Here is a 25,133-nt window from a genome sequence, read left to right as displayed (position 1 = left end):
GGCACTGGGAAACTAACAGGCTCCCGGGGGAATCTATAGGTGAACAGGGGGACCACTAGGCTTCCGGGGAAATCTGTATGTGAACAGGGGAACCACTAGGCTACCAGGGAACAGTTGTCCCTGGTAGCCTAGTGTAGGTGAACAGTGGTCCTCCTGTTCACCTACAGATTTCCCCGGGAGCCTAGTGGTCCCCCTATGCCCATATAGATTTTCTTGGTAGTCTAGTGCCTATAGGGCTGAGGGGAGAGGAAGGGCACAAAACAACCAGGGAAATCAATAAAAGGTAACCAAATGAGGTAACCAACAAACACTAGAAAAAATATAGGGGTGATGGGGGAGGGACCACAAGACCACCTGGGAATGCTATGGGGGCAGAAGAAACCACTACACTACCAGAGAAACCTATAGGGGCATGGGGGACCACTTGACCTCCAGGGAGAGCTATAGGGGCATGTGGGGGACCATTAGACTACCAGGGAAAGTTATAGCGCTTGGAAGGAACCACTACGTCACCATGAAAGTTATAGGGGCAGGGGGGGGACTTTTAGACAATGGGTGTTAAAGGGGCCCAGGGAAGCCCCAGACAATAATTTTGCCATGGGGCTCAATGAGTTCTTGCTACTCCCCAACCATAACATCACTAAGACAGCAAATGAGGGACATCTTCTCAAACAAGGACACAGACAGCAATTCCAACCAGCCAGCTGTGAACAAGCTTTATGTTCACTTCAGTCCACTTAGCTCTGCTTTCCTCCATAATGCTAAAATGACTGACTAAAGCCTGATGAGGCCATGAATACCAAGAAAACATCCAGATCTTTTGAAACCTAAGTTATAATATTTACATTTTCCTAGCCTCACTAATGTTTCATATTTACAGTTCAATAGTGGAAACCTCTATGCGCCAAAGAATAAGTCATCTTTCACCAAACGACCAGCTGATTTCAATTTGTAACATTATACAGTAAAAGCAAACTTCTTTCCAAGGACAAAATTTAGCAATTTAGGTCTCAGAAGTGAATATGGAGTTTTGGCATCCTGCAGTGCAACTGCTTCTGTCTCATACACATTTTTTCTTATTTATTCAAATGAGCATAAGGGTTATAGTGACAAAATGTTATGCCTCAAGAATTATTTTTGGGGGGATATTTGTATTTTTGTGTTCTCATTTCCCTGGTCCCCCCTCCCCCCCCTTTGTTTTTTCAGGATATTTACTTTTAACTTCAGATGCTTTTCTTTTGCTCTCAGAGAAAGCAGCCTTGCTGGCCTGAGTTACAAAGCTGAAGAAATTAAATTTGGAGTTTTTCGAATATGTGCATCTTTTGTATACAGAACAGCATGTTGTAGCCATGTCTTCCAGGTAGGATTCTGGAGATGAAGTGACCATGGGAGTGTTTTTTAATTGTTGTTTAATAATGTGTATACACGTGAACACAGAAATGAGTAATGCATGAAAACATCTTTGGAAAAAATTAACAAAGAAAGATTTAAAAAAATGTAAAAACAAAACAAAAAAAAGTGTGCAGGTCCCATTGTGCGAACGAACTGATTTTGGTGCAGCACTGTGCCAACCATTTTGATGCCAGCATTGCGTGTCTGATTTGGGTGCCTGGAGTTTCAGCCAGGTGCCACACAAATTAGATTTTATTCAATTTACTGACTGAACATAACCACTCCACTTCCAGAGTCCACTGTGACACTAATGACCAACATTATAGGGTGCTAAGACTTACAGCTAAATTAATCCCCAGTTAGACTGGTTAAATGACACTCAGAGTAACACCAAATAAGGAATTCCCTGCTCTTAATAGAATTTGAATAGTAATGATTTTCTAAATATGTTTGCGAAGAGAGGGTTACTGATATAAACTTTATGAATGAAGATAGCATTCTGGCCAAGATTCAAACTTGAGGCTTCAGAGCTGTGAGGGAGAGTGCTAACCACTTAGCCAGTGTCAATATGAAAAACCTTCAAAGCAAAAAAAATGCCTTTTACTGGAAACAATATATTATTATTCAATAAATGAGAACCATTTGTTACAGAAGGCAATAGCAGAACTCATACATTAAAAATGATGTAAGTCACACTGCTTCCCCTTGCCCTAGTCCTCTCACAGTGTCCATACTGCAGTATACTCACGGGTATAATGTGACTGGGCTATGAATAGTGGCAGACACCCAGAAACGTACATTATGTTCCAACACATAATAAAATGCAAAGCTAGCTCAACCATTCCATAATATATGACATACACCAGACACAGTGAACTTCACATTTTAATTACATATGTTCATATGATATATCTGTTTTTCCCTTCTTGTAACAATATCTTATGTTCAAGCTGACAATTACAGTGTCTGAGCTTAATGCTTATAACAATATATGGATTGTCGCAGCACTGCGCAATAATAAATGTATTTTTTTTTATTTTTAATGGTGTTACTCGTGCATTTTCCTGATCTATTTCTGTTGAGTGTCGCTACAAGCTATTGTAATATTTGTTTTTTAAATATTTTAAATGGAAAAATGTTCCTGTAACCCTTAAATGTAAAAGGATACAGTACTAATATACACATGTAAGCAGTTCTCTCCACCTTTTTCTCCTTAGGTGCCTGGTCAGACAGCTGTGTGCCTTATTAATCCGATTGAATCGCAATCTGATTGGACCGCTTGGAAATGATCTAATAGATCGGTCTAATAGATCCGATCTGTCAGAAAATTGTACCATGCAGATGGGGCTTAACACCTCTTTTCTATGAGCATCTGAATTCACTGCCTGCCAGCTGCTTCTGCCTACCAGCCAGGTGCTTGTTAGCACTCAGCACAGGCGGTGAATCATATAGTTGTATCTGAGCATGGCGACACAAGCATGGCCACCGCATGGCAAATGTGACATGCGCAGTGTTACCCAAATGCAGAATAATTGCAGCCGAATGGTGCTGGTGGCCGGCAGCTGGCCTGCTTAACAAATGAGCAGTTTAGCCATCCATGGAAAACAGGCTTAAAGTGAGCATTGCTGTCTTAGTTATGTGAGACAGTCACAATGATAATGTGTGGCACCTCTACCCCTAGGCAGCTCGATGTTTTTGGGCTGGCTCCTTTTTGGCTTAGTCTTGAGATTGGAGTGCTATTTCTAGGCATTGACTTATGTCACGTTTTAGCCTATATATTTTGCAGCAAATCGCATGGGCAGCTGTGCCTGTGATGCAAGTATAAATGGTATGCAAGTTCCAGGGTTTTATATTTCTTTTTGCCTCCTATTTATGGTGACCTTTTCTTTGTTAACAGCTCAACCTAAATGCTGCTAGATCTGACCAAAGTCTGCCTTGAGGCCCGCGCACATGCTCTATTAATGTCACCTGATGGAGATTGGGACCAGATCCCTTAGGCGACATTGCATGGCCATGGCTATGCAGACGCGTTGCTTACTTGCAAGCAAGTGACTTGTTCTGTTCTAGGTGAGGGGGCAAAGTGGCGCAGGATTGATGTCACATAGCAGGCGGTTTAGTGGGGAGAACATTGCTGTCATTGGCTGCCATACACACGCTCCTTGTCCGAGGTGGCCGATAATGACTGTCTCGGCAAAGTTTAATCTGACGTTTGTATGGAACTTTAAGGTGCCTGCTAACGATTCAATTTAATGGCACTTTAAGGGCACACACTTTTCTGCCGGAGTACTCCTAGGAGCCTCCTACCTCCTTCCTGTTTACTTACCTCCCCTGATTAGGGGTCACCACCTTTATAGGTGGTTCTTTTCTCTAGAAGCTGTGACCACCAACGCACCAACACAAAGCCGAGTGGGGGCGGTACTTACCCACATGCTGTTTGGAGCGGTTGCCTCATGTGCAACCCAGCCTTGTGAGTATATCTGTCTTCTTAGCTACTTATTTATTCGACCAACCAACAAATTTACACCAGATTGGGCTCCCAGTGTTCTCCCGTCCCTTTTACTATCCTCTAAACCTATATTTAAATAATATCTAGTATTTTGGGCACCAGGTCATGCAGATAGAATATCTGTAATCTTACCAATATACTACAATACTACAATTGGTTTCTGTTACCTATACCTCACACTAACCCCCCCCCCCCCCATCTATGCCTAACACTAACCACCTCTACCTACAGCTGCATAATAACTGAACCCAAGGCCTCAGATTACTCACCAATACCACTTGCTCCACCTGTAACCAGAGTTCAGCCACATTAAAGCCCCGATGCTCCTCTGCTGGTATCCACAGTTCGGCTATATAATAGCTGAACGCTAGCAAGGATTAAACACCCCTGTCACTGCTCCGCTGGTATCCGGAGTTCAGCTAAATAATAGCTGAACCCTAAGTAGTGCTGCTTACTCACCCCTGGCACTGCTCTGAAGGTATCCAGAGTTTGGCTACATATTAGCTGAACTCTGGGCACCAATCACAAACCTTTGCCACTTTTTGCCGATACCAGGAGTTCAGCTACATAATAGCCAAACCCTAAGTGTCATTTACTAACCCCTGCCGGTATCTGAAGTGCAGTTACATAACAGCCGAACTTCACGCCCCATTTACTCAACCCTGATGTTGCTACTCCGCTATCTAAAGTTCAGCTACATACTGTAATAGCCCAGGTGCTGCTTACTCAACCCCCCTGGCTTACTCTGTTTGTAGCCTGGTATTAGGTTCCTTAATAGCCAAATCACAGCTCCCAATTTACTCAGTCGGTACTGGCAAAGCTGCAAATTACATTTTCATCTATGGCGATGCCCATTTTAGCGACCAGGCTGTGCCTCTAAATGATCTGTTTCAGATCCTGCCTTTGTATGTTTTGCAGTGGTAAATAGGGCTGATGAATAAGATGCAAATATTTTTTGGGTTCATATTTTTGTATTATGTAAATTTTTATGAAAATATATGCAGCTTGAAAATAAACTAATCAATTTAAACCTTGGTTGGGCTTGATTGGTCCATTTTCCAGCTGCATATATTTGCATAGACATTTACATAATTTTGCATGAACTGGGAAATATTTGCATCTCATTGATCATCCCTAGTGCTAAACCTCAAGTATGTTGTTTTTCTCCTTCAAAAGTTTACCTACTCTGAATCAAAATATATACTCGTACATACTTTGACTGTGTGTGTGAGATCTCTCTTTTGTGTGATATCCTTACTTTCTATATCCTAGACTGCAGCTCAGTAGGGAATAGCTATCACTCCTTGAGGCTGGTTTCACAGTGGGACGTTACAGGCGCACGTTAGAGCGGCCTGTAACGCACCCCACCACACAGCAATGAAAAATCAATGGGCTGTTCACAGTGCCCACGTTGCGTTACAGTGTAACGCTGCGCCATAATATAACGTACTGCATGCAGTACTTTGTAAGTGGCAGAGCAGCGTTAGACTGTTTGCACATGCTCAGTAACGTTGGGGAGGAGCGGAGAACGGCCAGGCACATGGCTAATTAATATTCACTGCACTCAGTGACGTGCAGTGTTTACTTCCTGGAGCGGCCGCTCTGTGCAACGATTGGCCGGCGGGACCACGTGATGCCGCATGCGTCCAAGAGTGCGCATCACGGCATCACGGACGCCAGAGTGAGCTGCACAACGCGGCTCACTCTGACGTCCAAAGCAGGGAGCACCAGGCGTTGCGTTAGGGGCACGTTATGCGACCATAACGTCCCCTAAAACGCAATGTCCTGGTGTGAAACCAGCCTTAGTCTTTCTCTTTCCTCTAATGGAAGCAGAATTATCTTGCTGAACTTAGAAAAAAAAAGTGTTTGGAGTCTGAAAAAAGCGTGTCAGTTTATTATTCTCAAAATTGTCAAAGAGAAATATGGCAGACCACACAAGAAAGGGACAAGAAATTATGAAGCTTTAACCAGCAAGGTGAGATGATGCATAAGTAAGTAAACCATAAGTGTGTGAACCATGGCAGATGTGAGGTCAAGGGAAGGAAAAGCCAGTTCTAAGTTAAAGCTGACCTGAACTCAGAACTTACTCTCTGTTCTAAAAGATATGCAACGGCATAATAACCTTTAAAGAAAAAACATTATTTGTTACAAAGATCTGTTACAAATCCTGCAATAAATCTGCAGTGTTTCTACTTCCTGCTTTCATAGAAGCAGACATATTATTAACATCCTGTGCTTTCTAATTAGCCTCTCTGCCGGGGCAGTCAGCTGGCACAGCTTAGGGATCAAATTACAACTTGTCAAATTACAACGTTAGATTGTAAGCTCGCAAGGGCGGGGCTCTCACCCCTTTTGTGTCTTGGAATGTTATTAATTTAATTGCTTGCACTCTATTATACATTTATACATTATGTTAAATTTGCTACTGTAATCACCAGTTCTGTATTTTGTACCAGTGTTCATATTTGATGTATATCATTGTCCGTATTATTATGTATCCCTTGTTTGTTTTCTTACATTGTACAGCGCCACGGAATATGTTGGCGCTTTATAAATAAATAATAATAATAATAATTCTCACATATAATGGGGGTATTAGACAACACATGTACTGTTTATTCTCTAAATATATACAGGGTGCATTTCTTCTTGTTTTCCTTTTGTCCTGTGTTCAGCTCCACTTTAAAGCCAGTCCTTAAAATGTAAATAAATTGCAATTCAGATCCTTTCTACCTATCAAAGGGTAGAAGCAGTATTTTAAATGTTTCAAAAAAATTTGACCATTACCTTTATTGCTCAAAAAATCTAAAGGTAAGCTAGCCAGGGTCTGGACATTTTCTTCTTCAGAATGTTAGGTGAGCAATGTCACTTCATGGGAGAGTGTGTGGCACCTTCATCACTCATCTTTCTCATATAATAGTGCATTGTGGGAGAAGGCGTGGCCAGGCTGTTACAACAAAATAGCCAGAATAAAATACAAACAGTTCGGATCCACCCCTAAATAGTGCAAATTATGCAATAGTCTAAACACAACAAAACGGGGGTTTAAAGGAACAATTTCTCTCTTTATTCTTCAATCATAAGTCTTGTCAGTTGCGGTTACAGGATGTAGACACAATTCAGAGATCTAATTCAACAGAAAGATTGCCTAATATGTGTTTCACGGCCAAACAGACGCTTCCTCAGAGGCACGCAATGGCCTCAATTCACTAAGCTTGTCTCCTGTCTTTAATAACGTTTCTATAGTTATCACCATGGTGACGAGGCATGTAGTATTCAGGAAACATTTTACCTAAGGCAAACCTAAAATTAACTCTTCTGTCTTTAAGTTAACTCTTCAATCCTTATAATAACTCCAGGATTCTAAAGATAAAGACAGGCTGTTCAATAACTGTGCGTGAAAATAACTACAGAGGAGGTTACTGAACTACAGAGGAAGTAACTGAAGGAATGGAGAGATAAGATAACTCTCTCACTGTATGGAGGTACGTTTTCTCTTGCCTTATTATCTCCAGCATGATCTTAGTGAATTGAGGCCAATATGCATAAGCATCAGGTGCAGGTCAATAAAATGGATACCAAAGCCCCAATCTATAAAGTCAGAGTATAGAATCCATCCACGCTGACTCCATACAATGGGGCCACTGTAGAGTCTGTTACCAGGCTGTTACTTACCCTCTCCTATCTGGCCAGTGAAGGCATGTGTGTATTTAGGAGGGGGGTCCACTTTGAACATGGAGGCTCCTAGAGTCTTGTGGACTGCTTGGCTTCCCTGTCTTATGGCAGAGCTGGTGATCCAGGATGTTTAAGTCAATATAAGGCAAAACCAAAATGTATTCTTGGACAGTGGGTTTCACGCCAGCCACCTTGGGTTTGAGCTACATCTGGGGAAGTTCATCTCATGCTGACCTAATACAACTTTTATTCCCTTGTTGACTGGAAAGGCTGTTACTTGAGATGTACAGACTAGGAGACAAGAACTGTATGATCTCTCAGCTTTCCTGTTAAGTTTTTGTGGGTATGGATAGCTGCCTCTCAAGTCCTGCAACTCTGCCAAGGTTCCCCTTCAATGGAAGGATAAATGCTATATAATATGTTATAGCTCTGACATGAATTTCATGCTACATAATTCTCCAGACCAACTGCAATAAATAGCTCACTTGCTTTTGCCTTTTCAGACTTTATCCAGTTAGTTTTCTTAATGAGCAAAACCATCTTTTTACTTTCCAACTGCTACAAGTTGCAGTTGGCATACTGGTAGGCAGGCTTTGCACTCACTGTAATGTATGAAACACCAGCAAACTCATACAGTGTTTTATAGAAGATGATTTTAATTAAAAAAGCACCACGTTCCAGGTGACAATTTGTGTTTGGAGATTACCAAAAATATATAAAAAAATTAAAGAAGTTTAAAAAGAAAGTTAAGTGGGTTTTACAGAGTAATCCTCACTTCTTCAGGACAATAAAAGAAAACAGTTCCTATCAGCTGGGGCAGCACTGTTTGTTTTATTGACCTGAAGAAGCAGGGATTGCCCTGAGAAACGCATTGTGCTTGTTTATGCTATTAAACAAAGTGCAGAGATGAGCAACAAAATTGATGCGTGGGATGGAAGGTCTGACTTATCGAGAAAGGTTAGATAAACTGGGTTTATTTAGTCTAGAGAAAAGACGCCTTAGAGGGGCTCTAATTAACATGTATAAATACATCAGAGGGCAATATAATACCTTGGCGGATGAGCTTTTTGTCCCTAGGCCTTCTCAAAGGACTAGAGGACATGATCTGCGCATAGAGGAAAAACGTTTTAACCATTTATTTAGGAAAGGGTTCTTTACAGTAAGAGTGATTAAGATGTGGAATGCATTGCCACAGGAAGTCGTTATGGCAAACTCTATACCTGCATTTAAAGGGGGCTTAGATGCTTTCCTTGCGTTGAAAGACATCCATGGCTACAATTACTAGGTAATGCCTAATGATGTTGATCCAGGGATTTTATCTGATTGCCATCTGGAGTCGGGAAGGAATTTTTCCCTTTAGGGGCTAATTGGACCATGCCTTGTAAGGGTTTTTTCGCCTTCCTCTGGATCAACAGGGATATGTGAGGGAGCAGGCTGGTGTTGTACTTTATACTGGTTGAACTCGATGGACGTATGTCTTTTTTCAACCAAAATAACTATGTAACTATGTAAATGGTATTTTCCAAGAAAGTCAAGTAGCATCATTGGAGAGACAACACTCCCCCATCTTTTTTTAACTTTTTTGAGTTGCCACCTACCCTGAATTGTGACAGTTTCACCTCTGTTGGGGGATTGAAGTCTTATACTTTCATAAAGCCCTGGGTTCTGTACCTGAGGGGTCATGGGAATATCTCTGCAAGCTTTAATAGTGGTTGCTTCACCTGCAGCCAAAGCTTGTGAGTACCATCTACTGTATTTAGTTTTTTTTTAAATTTAACGCTAGGTGAGAGATATACGGAGGCCGCCATATTTATTTCCTTTTAAAGAGAGTCTGAAGACATTAAAATTACCTCTTTTTATTTTCCAGTCCTCTTCAGCATTAGAATCAAAGATTATTCAGCGCATCTCCACAGCAGAATGATGTATTTATCCCCCCGAAATACCCAGGGAAAAATTCTGCATTACTTCCTGGAAAAGGCAGAGCTGAGCACAGTAGCTCTGCCTCCAGTCCAGTCAATCGCCACTGATTTCCACCTCTCCCTTCCCCTCTCATTCTTCTTCCACTGAGAGGGGCGGGGAGAGGTGTAGATCGGCGGAGATTGACTGGACTGGAGGCAGAGCTACTTCACTCAGCTCTGCCTCCCCCGGGCAGAAAAATCTGCAACTTGGTAAGTCGTAGAATTTTGCCCCAGGATTTCGGGGGAATAAATACCTTGTTCTGCTGCAGGGATCAGGCGAATCATCTTTGATCTTAATGCGGAACAGGACTGGGAAATAAAAAGAGGTCATTTTAATGTCTCCAGTCTCTCTTTAAACAATACCTGTTTCCTGGAAGACCTGCTCATCTTGTTGGCCAGTAGTAGCTGATTCACACTCCTGAAACAAGTATGCAGCTTATCTTGTCAGATTTTTGTTAGAAACATCTGAAAGGCATTCTTATTCAGGGTCTATGGCTAAAAGCATAAGGGGCAAATATTAGAGGATCAGCAGGATAGCCAGATAATGTGCATTGTTTAAAAGGAAATAAATATGTCAGCCTTTATATGTTGGGTTCCCTTGAATTTCTTTTGGCATCGTACATACTACACTTCAAGATCACAGGTTTTTTCCTTGTTTTGTTTTTGTTTTATTGCTATAAGGTTGTTTTCAGATCATCCAGGACTATTTTTTCAACACACTTCAGGTACAGCTAGTGCTAGCTATCCAGCCTAAAAACATGTGCATGTCCACAGCTCCTCAAGCACCACATATTGACAACAATGCACATCAAATGGTTTAAATACAATTTTTAGGAATCAAGATCACTCATCCAGTTTGCAAGGTTCTTCAAACACTCATACAGTATAGTGCCTGATCTGGGTATTTCCACATATACTAGACGTTTAATGGTAACAGAGTTATGATATTAGTAGCATTCAGCATTTTACAGCAAAGAAGGGCACTAGAGTCAGGTTACATCATAATAATGGCCATTCGGAATTATACAGCCAGAGATCTGTTGCTTGCCAGCTGCATTAGCAATACTGGGCACACGAAAATGTAAGCATAAGAAACATTTCTACTTAACACACTGAAATAGTGGCACCACTATGGATTAGTAGGAGGAGGCAAATTTTCCATCCTCTTAAATGCTGCAAAATGAATGTAGAATCTGTGCTTCAGACAAGGCTGAGGACAAGGTTACATCCCACAGAGAGCTGGATGTGCTTCTGTAACACACGTGCCTGTGGTATGTGTTTTCCTCTGAACCAGCCAGCTTTTAATAGCCACTAAAAGTATATTCAGAGCCACGATTACAGACATTACAGGATTCAGTTGTAGAATACACAGCACTGCATGCTGGATATGTACTAAATGACCATCTTGGTCACAGGCAGCTGCTGGCTGAAAGGCATGAGCAGAACACCAACAAGTTTTACCTGTATTCTCCGGCTTCGTTAGGGTGGGACTACTGTACAATGATCAGCAAATATATGTCTAATTTTCTCGTTGAAAATGGAGAGGAATTTTTCCATTTATGGTTACATTCAAAGATGTTAACTGTATGTGGAGGTGAGGACATATAAAGAGAGTCTTTCTGAATGTGCCAGTGTTAGGATTTCCATAATGTTTGCAGAAGAGGTGAAGGATAGCTTTTTGGCACCTTCACATATTCCTCATATATACATATACAGTCTCCCATAGAGGATGGGAGGAAAAGACGCTGAAGAAAGGAGATGAAGAAAAGGAATGTTGATTAGACCTATGAGAAATAGGGGGAACATATTTGAGAGGGAAAGGAAAATGAAGTAAAGGGGAATGAGGAAACAAAGGGAAGGGTGAGGAGGAAAATCAGGGGAGGGGGGTGGATTTGGGCAATGAGATGAATAGAAAAAATTCTGATTAGGAAAGTGATTAATTACTTGACAGACCAGTTACAGTGGGCAGCATGGTGGCTTAATGGTTAGCACTCTTGCCTTGCAGCTCTGAATCCCCGGTTCGAATCCCAGTCAGGTCAACATCTGTAAGGAGTTTGAATGTTCTCCCCATGTCTGCATGGGTTTCCTCCCACTTTTCAGAAACATACAGATAAATTCATTGGCTTCCCCAAAAAATGGGCCATAGACTATGATACATGCACTACACGATACATACATAGACATATGACTATGGTAGGGATTAGATTGTGAGCTCCTCCCAGGGACAGTTAGCGCTGCAGAAGATTTTGGCTCTATATAAATACTAAATAATAATACCCAGTGTAATATAAAAGGACACATTGATTGACATGCAAGAAAGAAAGTAAACCTGAAGTGAAAAAAACTACCTCTGATACTTACCTGAGTAAATGGAAATCTCTGGATAGTATAGAACCTTCCCATTCTTCCATCTGGCTCGTAATTCCAGCATTGCCCAACGGTAAAGCTATTTGACCTTCTCGGTCAAACAGATCTTCAGAACCACTCTCATCCCTGAACAGTTCCACACTTGTCCCCAGAACTGCTCGGGACATGGGTAGTTCGAAGAGCTATTTAATTGAATAGCTTTACAGGTGGACAGTGCTGGGATCAACAGGCCAGACAGAGGAGCAAGAAAGTTCTATACTATCCAGATATATCCCTCTGCTCAGGTAAGTATCAAACCTTAAGTGAATTTTCTCAGTTCATGTAGTTGGAGTAGTTGGACATACACTAAAAGTTCCAGTAGCTCACACAAGGGGCTTGATTCACTAAACCGCAATAACTCATATCACGGCCGTTTTCCCAAGCAATTTCCTGTGTGCGATCGCAAATTTTCATATGAAATTCATGTTTTCGCACAAAAATTTGCGATCACGCGAAAACGTGTGCAAAAACAGCCGTGATATGAGTTATCACGGTTTAGTGGATCAAGCCCAAGATGTGATGCAAAATGAGTGCTACACTACAATTTATCCTGATTATAACAAGCCATAAAGATGCTGGCAACAAGAGAATCAAACTTGTAAGTAAAATGGGCAGTTAAATTTGACCCTATAAAAGGGTGTTGGAAAAAAATAATCTGTCAAGACTAAAAGGAATACAATCATCAATGCATAACATACCTGCTGCTCAATTTCCAGGAGCAGACATGGTGCCATTCACAGCCGGGATGCTTACCATGCTCCTTAAAGTGGATCTGAGATAAACTTTTACTAATTGCATAATTGTGTTCCTTTCATATAGTTTATTGGGCATTCCTCAAGTCAATTACTTTTTTTGTTTTGTTTTAATACTCTTAATTCCCTATAAACTAAACAAGCCTCGCCCACAGCTTTTCACAGTGCCTTGGCATTTTCAGACAGTAGCAAGGGCTTATGGGAGCTCAGTCTGGGCAGGAGGAGGGGGAGGTGTTACTAGTCAGAGATTTCAGAGGCAGAGGGGAGGAGGGAGGAGGAGAGGGGACTGAATTTACACACAGGCAAGCTGATAGCATCTCCAGCCCTCAGCCTGTGACAATGTGACAAACAGAAAATGGTTGCCCTCATTGTATCACAGGAATAAATAATCATTAACTATTGAAGCTGTTGGCAGCTAGATATGCTGTGTAAACTATCTAAACTTTAGATAACATATATAGACAAGTTACTTGTTGTAGTTAGTTTTTTATCTCGGATCCGCTTTAAACAAGCTACCACCACTCTTAAAAAGCGATGTTGTTTTTGCCTGGTGGAAAACGGGATTACTGTTTTGGTCATGACATTGTTGCTCCAGTAGCTGAAGGAGATGAGTGTGCTTCAAGCTCCAGAAAAAAAAGAAGAAAAAAGACGGACTAGAGCTACTGGGGGAAATACCAAAATTTAGGTGAGACACGTATGTGTGAAAGTCAGTGCATTTTAAATGTGTATTGGTCTACTGAATATTGGTGAAGGAGAAAAGCAAACAGACATGAAACCAGAATATCTGTCACAGTACTGTTGTAGAAGCAACACTGCTACAATAAGAAACAACAACAGTAGATAATAGAGCCTTGAACCCCTGATGTGAGAGGGTATGCTACACCTACAAAGATGTGTCCTGATTTAGCAGATTTTCCCCACTATAGTGATGGACAAGCTGTTTCCCTGGTAAAGTCTATCCTAAGAGATGGGAGACTTACATATTTATGTGCTGCTGGCAAGGTAATGGTCAGGGCAAAGGTGAAAAAAGTACTGTACACAGCTGCACAGGTGCTGCATCTACTGTATCTTGGAGTCTCCTGTGGGAAGGGTGCTTAAGGGCCTCAGCACACTAACGCACTTCTGTCCACTTTTCATCCACACATATATGTTAGAGTCTGATACAGGTTGCTAAAATGGACAGAAGCGCACTAATGCGCTCAGGCCCTAAGAGTGTTCCATTTACAGTATATGTAGTTGTTTATTCCTGGCTTCCTTGAAGAGTTTAGAGCTGCAAGGAATGCCCTAAACCGTGAACTGAAATTCGCAAAGAGGGCCTATTTGGACAAGTGGAGACTGAGTCTCCAGTCCAACAACTTTCAAGAGGTATGGAAAGGTCAAACGGCAGCCATGAACTTCAACCCCCCCCCCAGCAAGCGGCCCTTAGCACTCAACTGGCCGATTAACTCAATAAGTTCTACTGCAGGTTCGAACAATGTCCCAAGCAGCCTGGTACCTCAGAGGCCATGGACAAAGAGGCTCACCCCCCTCCACCTACCCAGGGAGGCGGTGGTGCTGCAGCTCCATTTGCAATCCGTGAGGAAACACAGATTTCAACAATTTCAGACCAGTAGCCCTAACTCCAACCAGCATGAAGATCTTTGAACGGCTGGTTCTTGCCTCACTGAAGCACTCCAATGTCCTTCTTGACTCACATCAATTTGCTTACAGGGCTAATAGGTCGGTAGAGGACACCATTAACATCAGCCTTCAGGCATGGGCTTCCGAATTCCGCGGAAGCTAAAATTCCGAAATTCCGCCGGAATTGGGGTTTCCGCATGGTTCCGCGGAATTCGGAATTTGCAATCCGGAATTCGGAATTCCGGCAAAATCGGAATCGGAATGAATTGACCAATCAGGAGATGCGGAATGAGTTGACCAATCATAATCAGCGGAAAGTTACCGCGCTAAAATAACGGTTTCAACATTTTTTTTTATCCAAATTTACAAAATACAAATCAACTTTATTAACAATAGATATTTCAAATGAGCGATTGAGTATTTCCTCCTAAATTTACGGAAATCCGTTTAAAAATTACGGAAGTCCGTTTAAAAATACGGAAAGTGCACGTGACGGAATACCGCGGAATTCCACCGGAATGTAGCGGAAGCGAAATTTCGGTAGTGGCGGTATGCGGAATTACCGCGGAATCGGAAATTGGCTCTTCCGACCATGCCTGTCAGCCTTGCGTACATCACGGAGCACATGGACAGACCAGACTCTTATGCTAGGCTCCTGTTCTTTGACTTCAGTTCTGCCTTCAACACCATCTGCCCAGACATTCTGCTAGTCAGTCTTGCGCAGCTTGTAGTTGGCCCCTCCCTCTGTAGGAGGGTCAAAGACTTCCTTTTAAACAGAACACAGAGAGTTAAGCTAGGTAACTGCTACTCCACCAAGAGAACTACTAACACATGAGCACTGCAAGGGTGTGCTTTGTCCCCGCTCCTGTTTTACTTGTACACCAACAACTGTACCTCAACTGATGACTGTGTTAAGGTCATTAAATTTGCTGATGACACAACAATCATTGGCCTCATCAGCGGAAACAGAAAGCATGCCTACTGCAACAATCTCGTCCTCAATGCGGCAAAGACTGTCAAACTGATCGTGGACTTCAGGAAATGCCACCACCTAGTTCACATAGGGAAAACAGAAGTCTCTAGGGTTCCGTGTTTCTTGGCACAACCATTAATAACGACCTAAGATGGGGACAGATCACCACCAAAATTCAGGAAAAGGCTCAGCAGAGGTTATTTTTCTTGCACCAACTGAAAAAATTTGGCACGAATTGCTCAGGAGCTTTTACACTGCAACTGTGGAATCCGTACTTTGCTCTTCCCTCATCGTCTGGTACACAGGGGCATCTGCTAGCAACAAGTATAAACTCAACAGGGTAATCAGCACTGCAGAAAAGATCATTGAATTGCCCCTGCCATCCCTTGATCTCCTCCACACTACCAAAAGGAAGATGAGGGCCACCAAAATCTCGCACGACCCCTCCCACCCCATCAGCCACTTCTTCAAGCTCCTCTCACTGAGCTATCGCTTCAGAGCCATCTCCTCCAAAACCACCAGGCACTGGAGTACCTTCTTCCCTCCGGCTGTACACCTACTGAACACAAGCCCCTCATGACAGGGCTAGCCAGCCCCTGGACAGTTACTTTTCCCAGTGCGCTCCGAACTTTTTCTCTTACTGAGTGAGACTGGCCTAGCTATCACCCTAGCGACTGTAGTTCATGTCTGTGTCCCTTGCATGAGAGTATGCTCTTGGCCTGTATTGTGATCATTCTCATATAGTCTATTCGTTGTCTGAATACTGTATGTACAACTGCCATGCCATGTGTACCAAAAACAATTCCGGGTACTTCACTTGGTGTACTTGGCGAATAAAGCTTATTCTATTATTGCGGGCACAGTGGAAAACTGTTCAGTGTTTTCTTTGTATATTTCTTAATACAAAGATATTAATAAACAACCCAAAAGTTTGAAAGGCTAAGTCTAATGCCTCATTACCACTCTCGATCTGTGTGCAACGCAGGTGGGCATGGTAACGGACGGCTCTGCGTTGTATCGCGATTACCACAGATGCTCTTGCAATCCCATTCAATTATAATGAATGGGATCGCTGCGCAAAGGGGCCAAAATGCATGCAACCATGTATGGAAACATCAGACAGAAAGAGCAGTCTATGCACTTTCTGATGTCCCTGCGATCATGCATTAGTGTTGTTTCCAAAAGCGTGGCTAAAATCGTGCAGATGGAAAGAACCCTAAGGGCCCTTTCACATTGACGTGGTGCGGTGTGGCATTTTACCGCACCCTAAGGCTAGAGCAATAAAAGTATGTGGGGTAGTTCACATTACATGCGGTGCAGTGTGCTTTGCCGGAAGTACTCTAACGCAAGCGCATACCTATGTTACCGTGCGACTCTTGCAATGACCTGCAACCACGTGTGGTGAGCCGGAAGACATGTAAGTCTATGGCAACGCGCATGCGTGGAAACATATTTTGTCAATGCACTTCTGCACATTTCATTGATTCGGCCACAAGAAGTGTGCACTAGAGAGCCTCATTTCCTGCTTGGCCTGTTGCCAGATGGGGATTACCATGTATTAACGTGGTAATTCCGGAGGCTTGTTTTTGGAGGTGCGTCCTCTGGGCTGCACCGCATCACTACTGGGCCGTACCGCACCACTACTGCCAATATGCAGTTTGAAAAGGGTTTCAAAGACAGCATATTTGTTGGCAGGTACCAAGGCTATTTTTACATTTTAAATTGACAGTGAAACATATTATCTGCACTCATCCACTAATATTAGCCTTCTCCTCCCCTCGGTATCCTTAGTGGTAGGTGTGTGTTAATGGCATAATGAAAGACTTTCTTTTTAGACAAAATGGGGCATTGATTGTGCTGCTGTTAAGCACATGTTTTTCCGCTTTGCAACAAGCATGTGTGTGTTTTATTTGTTAGATGTCTGATTCTTGGGAGAGAGGGAATTGGTTTCTCCCAAATTTAAAACATATAGTAACATCTTTTTATTATTATTTCAGAAAAGGAAGGTTCATCTAGATATTCTTGCTAAATATTCTTATTAGCAGGGCCGGTGCTACCATAGAGGCAAAGGGGGCAATTGCCCCAGGGCCCCAGAGCATGTAGGGGCCCCCAAGGTGTCTACCCCCATCTTAACTGTTGCTCCAAAGGGGGACCGCTGCAGAGTCTTTGGCAGAATAGCGTCTCTCCTGTGCTGGCAGGCAGGAGAGATGCTACACTGCGAAATACTCTGCAGGGGCCTCAGGGAGCACAGTTAAGTTGGGAGGTGATTGGGAAGGAGCATTTGCACCCCGCTTAGTGGTCCAGGAGGGAAATTTGGCTTCAACAAAGGGTCCCTAATGCCGTTTTTTGTTCAAGGAGTGTCAGTTGGGGGCCCCCGAGCTAATTTTGCCCGGGGTCCCCATTGTTACTAGAACCGGCCCTGCTTATTAGATATTTTTATGTGACTTGACATGCTGAAATGGGCTTATTGCAGTATGAAAATGGAGAAGTATAAGCATCTAATTGTGATAGAGTGATAAATGAGGCCTGCGTGTATTTTAGCAGATGTCTATTGATCATAACAACCGCATGGTATTGATGTGAGCTGAATAAGGTGTAAACATTTCTAGACATAATGCACGTTTATGCCTAGTAGGGAAATTTACTTTCCAAGTTTACTTTTCTGTTAAGTATACTAAAACTGCTTTTTAATTACAATTTTAGATTATATAAGGTCAGACGCTTCTGGATATCCTGTGGAAACGAAAAGACAAATATAATTCAGTGGTCCTTATTCAATTCACTTTTTCTTCTACGAGGTCCTTTTTCATCTTCAGTTTAAAATAACTTTTCATTGTATTGTATTGCTTGCTGGTGGCTTCAAAAGCATTTTATTGATAAGGAGTGAAAGTTTAACCTAGGAGAAAACGTAGCAAAAAAAAGTGAATCGAATAATGGCCAGGCCCATATGCTTCACGTAAGAAGAAAGTTATTTCCATAGCACTGAATGTATACGATAAAGATACTTCTTCAGTTTAGGTGATTCAAAACATTTGTAGGCCAATATGCAATTACATTTTTCTCCTGAGTTCTCTCCTAGGATATATTTTCACACCTCATCAATAAAATGCCTTTTACGGCCCGTATCCACTCCGCAGAGTTTCCCCACAGGCAAATCGCGCGGGGAAACTCAGCCATAGGAAACTATGGTGCCGCTGGCCAAATCGCTTACCCTAGCGATTCGGCCGACACTGCCCACAGTTTTTGCGCGGGAGGCTGCGAATCCCATAGCTGTGCATGGCACGGCTCCTCGGATTCACCTGCGTATGAAAAAACAATTTAGAAAAAGTGAATTGGCTAAATACTTAAACTGATTTGATAGCAATTCAACACCAGTACATTGTGGTTCCATTGGCCCTTCTTCACTTTTCCTGAGATTTCTCCTAGGATATTATTTTTTATCTTCTCTTTAAAATAATTTTTTCAGCATTTTGCAACTGAAAAAGTAGGTTAAAAAGTAGTATCAAACTTATTTTAAGAATTTCCTAATTCTTGTTGGCCTAGGGCCTATTCACACCTAAAATCGTTAAATGCTAGCGATTAGCATTTTGTGCAGGTGATTTTTTCCACTCTTTAAATGCGGAAAAATCACTGAACAAATTTGTGTCTTTGGAGCGATCGCGATTTGCACTTCTATGCAGGCTAATCACGATCGCTCCAGTATTGCCGAAAAACTGCTGCAGGTAACATGTTTGCAATTGGCTCTAATCACAAAACACCCACGATTGGCTCCAATAGCAGCAGTGAGAACACTGCCATAGGGTAACAAAGCACTAGTGCTTTCAAAAGCACTATCGCTTTAGCGATTAGTGGGAATCGCCCACTAATCGCTTAGGTGTGAATGGGCCCTTAAAGCGGGATTGTCACCATAAAAATCAAATTTCAACAGCAACTGGTCTGAGTGTATTAAGTGATAAAGATGCTAATCCTGCATTCAAAACTTTCAAAACTTGTTCTGCTGTTATGATTTGGAGTCATCACATACTTAAGGAGCACTGGCCCTTTAATAGTCAGTACTATACACACTCCAGACAAAACGCAGGACTTTAAATGAACAGTTAGTCTTTTTATTCTTCTTAGTTAATTTCTTCAAGATTATAGGACAAGCATGCAGACACAATTTCGGAATTCCAAATCACATAAAGACTGCCAAACAGTTGCATGCTGAGGGTTCTTTTTATCTATAATATATTCCTCCTCTTCCATTTATTTCCCTGCCTAGCTGCCTATCTGAAATACGATCCCCTGCTCACTTGTGTTTACAAGCAAGGCTGAGGTGACTCAGCGATTGGAGGGGAAAAGAAAAAAAAGTAAAGGGCAGAAATGACATCAAGATTTAGCCTAAACTGTGGGCAAAAGACATGGTTCCCACCAGGAACAGAATTCTATTCATTCGGATCAGCTGATTTTGGCACACGGCTCTGAGAGCCGAGTGCCAAAACTGGGCGCACCATAGCAGCAATATTATGCTGCGCGGGGCGCGTAGCGGTAATTCGGGGCTCTGGCGGCCTCTCCCTCTGAGTTGCGACCACTCGGAGGGGGATTAGTATTTAACGCGGCCTTCGCCGTGCAGTTACATGGTGGAGTTTTGCCTGGTCCGTCAGTTGCACATAGACTGAGGGCTACGCGCGCGCCAGGCGACAGGACCTTTATGCGAATAGAACGGGAGTCAGCTGATCGGCCGGTCAGCTGACTCCAGCAGTGCTCCTGATTGGCTGAGTGACTGGGGCGGCACTGTGGGGCGCTCTCAGTTTATATAGGACCTGCCTATCAGTAGCTCCTCGTCTGCTGTTGCAAATGCTACGTGTTAGCACTCAGACCTTAGTCAGATCCCAAAGTGTGTTAGAACCAGCAGGAGCTCGGGATCCACACTTAGTCAGATTCTGTTGATAGCTAAAGTACTAATTATTATTATTATTATTATTTATTGTATTTATAAAGCGCCAACATATTACGCAGCGCTGAACATTAATTTAGGTTACAGACAATATTTAGTGGTGACATACAGCAATATGACAATACAGGAATACAAGAAAACCAGATCACACACCATAGTATGAGTACAAGGTAATGCTTAGTCAGTCACTGGATGGAGCATGGAGATTAGGCAGGTTAGGTTCACTCAGATGCATAGCATGGGTGCACAGTAATGGAGGTGCAAGATCAGGTAGGACACAAAAGGAGGAGGACCCTGCCCAAAGGCTTACAATCTAGAGGGAGAGGTAAGGACACGAATGGTAGGGGACCAGAGTTCAGCTGTAGGTTTAGAGCACTTGTGAGGGGTGGTAGGCCAGAGTGAAAAGGTGAGTTTTGAGGGCTTTCTTGAAGATGTTGAAGGAGGGGGCTGCCCTAATAGGTAGGTGGAGGTAGGGAGTTCCATAGTGTTGGAGCAGCTCTTGAGAAGTCCTGGAGGCGTGCATGGGACTGGATGATTCGGGGGGCGGTTAGGCGAAGTTCATTGGAAGAGCGGAGTGAGCGGCTAGGTGTGTACCTCTGAGTAAGATCGGAAATGTAGGTTGGACAGGTTTTGTGGACAGATTTGTAGGTCAGACACAGTATCTTGAATCTGATTCTGGACTGGATAGGAAGCCAGTGGAGGGATTCTAGGAGGGGATCCGCCGTGGTGGAGCGATGGGAGCAGTGGATAATTCTGGCTGCCGCATTCATGATGGACTGCAGTGGGGCTGTTCGGGTCATAGGGAGACCAGACAGCAGGGCATTGCAGTAGTCAAGGCGGGAAATTATGAGGGCATGGATGAGGAGTTTGGTGGTGGCAGAGGTCAGGAAAGGGCGAATCTTACATATGTTACGAAGGTGGAAGTTGCAGGACTTTGTGAGGTTTTGGATGTGGGAAGTGAAGGAGAGTGCGGAGTCCAGGGTGACACCCAGACAGCGGGCTTGAGAGGTAGGGCGAATGGTGTTATAATTTAAGTAGGCCTCAGTTACTTGGCCTGAGTTTTATGTAAAAGGCTTGTCCGCAGTGTATGCCTTTAAAATAGATAGAGGTTTGGTGATGCAGACAGAGGCATCTCAGGGTCTGCGTGTAGCAGAAGATACACGCAGATACTGAGAACATGTTCCTAAGAGAAGGCCATCGGTTTACTCTGACCTCCACTTACAGGACAGGAACAGTAAACATTGGCCATATTTACTAAACATTCACATTCCTGCATCTGGGTCAAGTGCCTCATTGATTATTAATCGAGTAGGCGGGTATGATGACACCACGAGTGGGTCCACCAATAGACTGATATAGGGGGTGGCGAAGATGATGTCATATTTAACTCTTTCCTAGGCGGTATTAAATCTGGAGCGAGCAATGGAGAACGCACTTCTGCTTCTTCCTTCCTCACTAGCTCGCAATACTGACTGGAACCCAATTATTTCTCTAAGTATGTTCGTCCTTTCTGTAATCTGATATAATGTAGGCTGTACATAGGTAGTCTAGATGTAACATAGAGTAGATACAAGAAGACCTGGGTACTTTCAGAAGGAAGGTACTCAAGCAGCTGTAACGCAACATGGAAGTCTGCTTTGCCAGGAGATGAATGTATCTATCTGTATTCCTGTTTCCTGAATAAATAACATAAACATTTTAAGAAGCCTGAGAAAGTCTATATCCTGTTTGCTGTGTGGAGAGTCAAGTGATCTCACAGTCTGTGAGACGATGGTGTCGAAGCAAGGTGATAAGAACAGTTTATAACAGTGGTGCCTGAAATCCTTCCCTGCCTAACGATACAGGCAGACGGGGCCGGGGCCGAAGGAAAATGGTTTCAAGATATTCCACAGCAAAACAAGCGGAATAGACGGACACAGACGGTAAAGCTTATCAAGCTGATACTGATAAGTGGGTGTGTACGGGAGCCAAGCACACAGCTGCAATTCGAGAGAACCAGCGGCGACACTCGTGGATGTTAAACTTAGACTGAAGTGCACATCAGTCCTAGCCTAAACCGGATCGCAGGTGTCTGGAAGCTCCGAGGCCGGCTGGCAGCTGCCGCTGGAGATGATCCGCTGAGCCAGTGTGGGTACACAGAGCTGACGCTCAGTAGTTCCAGAGATCCACTCAGTGTCATGGAAAGTTGCCAAAAGCTGGTCGAATTCGCAGGCTTACAAAGTCTTCTGCTCAGGCAAGTACGTTTTACGTTGTTGTGTTGCATTATCTTTATTGTATGAGAGGAGGGTAATGTGTTAATGTGTATATTCTGTGTTAATTGCAGTGGGGAGGCTGCGGGCTTCCCATCTCTCCTGTGCGTGGAGAGAGGGGTGAGGAGAGGGGCAGCTCCGATGTAAATACAGAATGTGTTTTCAGAGTTTATGTGCTTTGTTTTTTTTTCTTCTTCGGATTCAAGTTTTCTGTGTGGCAGATGTAAATACAGAATGTGTTTTCAGAGTTTATGTGCTTTGTTTTTTTTTCTTCTTCGGATTCAAGTTTTCTGTGTGGCAGATGTTTTGTTTTTCTCTCCCTGTCCAGAGACTGGGCAGGATGATAGATAAGGGGGGGGGGGGGGGGGGGGTCCCCCGCGGCAGAGGTAGCAGAGTAGACAGGAGAGAACAGTTGTGAAACTTAGAAGTACGTTTTTCTCGGGGAGCTGGGTGGACAGCCCTTGTCTCTGGGTAGCTGTGGAAGTTCGCAGAGGGACAGCTGAGATAATGGGTGAGGTTTTTGTTTGTCTTTCCTCCGCGCGTTAACATTGCTAACATGCTTGTAAATATCTGCATCTGTTATGTTGTTCAGCCAGCTCGTCTGTTGTGCGTCTCAGTAATAGTGCTGTAATAGTTCTGAGTTATGGCTGAGATAAGCTGCAGATGAGTTGTGGAGAGAGGGGATAGAGGGAGAGAAGAGGAAAGCGAGTGTCTTTCTGTTTGTGAGATGTTCTGCACGTTTCTCGCATTTCCAGTCGGTGCTGCTGCTAACATGTTTTTTCAATGTCTGTATTGTGTTGAAGTTCTAGCTGGGATGTTAACAGTTAAAACAGTTACAGTGGTTTGGAGTCGTATAGCTCGCTCGGGCGGTTCTTAGTTATGTCTGTGATAGAGTGAGAAAGATTCCTACGTCTCTGGGGATCCGTATGTCTGATTGCAGTTCGGATTACAGCTGAGACGTGAAGGAATGCTGAGGCTGATTTTTGTGCACTGTGGATAGATGCTGTGTGTAACGATAAAAAAAAATATATGTTCTGTGTGAGTTTGTTTTCTCTCCTAGGTCTATAGGAACGAGAGGCTGCTATGGGAGCAGCCATCTTGGCTGGCAGTCCAGGACTCAAAATGGCGGCAGTGGAGAGAGCCCGCCCCCGTGAGTCATGGCCCCCACACGTCATGGCAGGGGGGAGGAGGGGCTGGGGGATCCACGTCACGTCAGGCTGTGCTCGCGGCTCCGGGCAGAGCAGCTGAAAGGGAGGGGGGGAGAGATACAGAGACATGCTACTGTGTGTCTCGGGTTTCAACGTATTTCCCCAGAGTTTTTCCCAGAGTCCATGGACAGGAATGCCAGAATAGGAAGTGTTTCCCAGCTCGGTGCAGGGACACACGGAGCAGTACAGATCGGAAATGGGTCTGTACTGTGTTGCTTATGGGATTATTCCTGTAAGTGAGGCACCTTAATAGGTGGTGCAGCATGAGTTCCCAATAGAAGGAAAAGGGGACAGTGCATCAAAGGGGGTGCCGGAGTTGGAAAAAAGGGAGTTGACCAATTCGGGTTTCCGTCGCCGCTTCTGCAGAGCGGTAACGTTTTTTTCCGGTTTTGTCGTGAATAGGGCCAGAGCTGGACTGAGAGGTCTATGCTGGGCTGGAGCTGTTTTGTGTGCGTTTTTTTTCGTCCACTGATTGGTCAAATATGTTTTTTCCAGCTCCTATCAATTGTAGCACAAAGAACAAGGACTGACAACAGTTCATGGGGCAATTATACAGATGATAGAATTGCCGTTTACAGAGTGACAGTGTATCAGTACTCTGTTTGCCATGTGACTACCTTCCATGTGGGCATTCAGGGATCTGCATACAGGCATGTGACGCTGGTATGCTTAGCCCTGCACCCTGTGTAGTTTAAGTGCAAAGTGCTCCTTCCTACAGGGAGGCAGCCAGTTTTTTTTGGTAGTTTAGGTGGTGGCACGGCAAACATTGGTCAGAGGGTACAACACACAGAACTTCTAGCAGAGCTGGTATCGCGATGAAGTTCTAGATAAGTAAATGCGATAATGAGTAAGAGCATTGCAGGCTCACCTGCTAAGCAGCATCAGGTGTGGCATCCGTAATCTGTGCATGCGACGCCCGCGCATGGACAGATAAGGGGGGATGTGGAGTGAGCTGCAATGGGGTGAGAGCTTCCAAAGGTGAAGCGAGCTTCCATAGGTGAAGTCCGCGGGAGCATATTTTAAACAGGTAAGTACTGAGGATAGTACTGAGGTAGGGGGGTGAAGTTTAACTCCAATCTACCAATAAGAGTAAACAGAGTTCAGGAGAACCATAAAGCAACGAGATCAATTACGATATATATTGATCAATTTAAAGTGTAAAGAGTACAAGCCGCAGGGCGAATCCCAAATCATTAATAAGAATTGATTTGTTTGTATTTCGATTTCAGGTGTTTGGCAATATGGAATTGAGACAGCTGCAGTGCTGGCAGCAAAGATGGAGATGTCAGTCGGATAAGCGAAAGGTTCCAGATGCCAATCTAAGTTTGGAGGAACACGAGATTCCTGAAATTGGAAAGAGACTAAACCACGAGATTCCTGAAATCGGAAAGAGACTAACAAAACTGTCGGAGCAAAGCATAATGCAAAGTGCTAATGTTTTTCTTTCCCAGGGTGGTG

The 25,133-nt window shown here is 43.4% G+C and overlaps 1 protein-coding gene across 6 annotated transcripts in view; it reads left to right on the top strand.

The window, feature by feature from the left end:
* The window catches only part of COL11A1 (collagen type XI alpha 1 chain), a 782,075-nt gene that overhangs the window by 231,386 nt on the left and 525,556 nt on the right, over positions 1–25,133 (top strand). Inside the window, exon 3 of one of the 6 annotated variants that reach the window (XM_068240019.1) lies at positions 1,249–1,360. The exons of the other annotated variants lie outside the window; for them this stretch is intronic. The gene's annotated coding sequence lies outside the window, so the exon portion shown is untranslated. The remainder of the gene's footprint in view (positions 1–1,248; positions 1,361–25,133) is intronic. 6 annotated transcript variants of the gene reach the window in all.

This window comes from Hyperolius riggenbachi, chromosome 6 (genome assembly GCF_040937935.1).
Source record: "Hyperolius riggenbachi isolate aHypRig1 chromosome 6, aHypRig1.pri, whole genome shotgun sequence".
In the NCBI taxonomy this organism is placed as follows: domain Eukaryota; kingdom Metazoa; phylum Chordata; class Amphibia; order Anura; family Hyperoliidae; genus Hyperolius; species Hyperolius riggenbachi.
The sequence above is the reverse complement of the archived record's forward strand: the minus strand, read 5'-3'. Positions and strand labels throughout refer to the sequence as shown.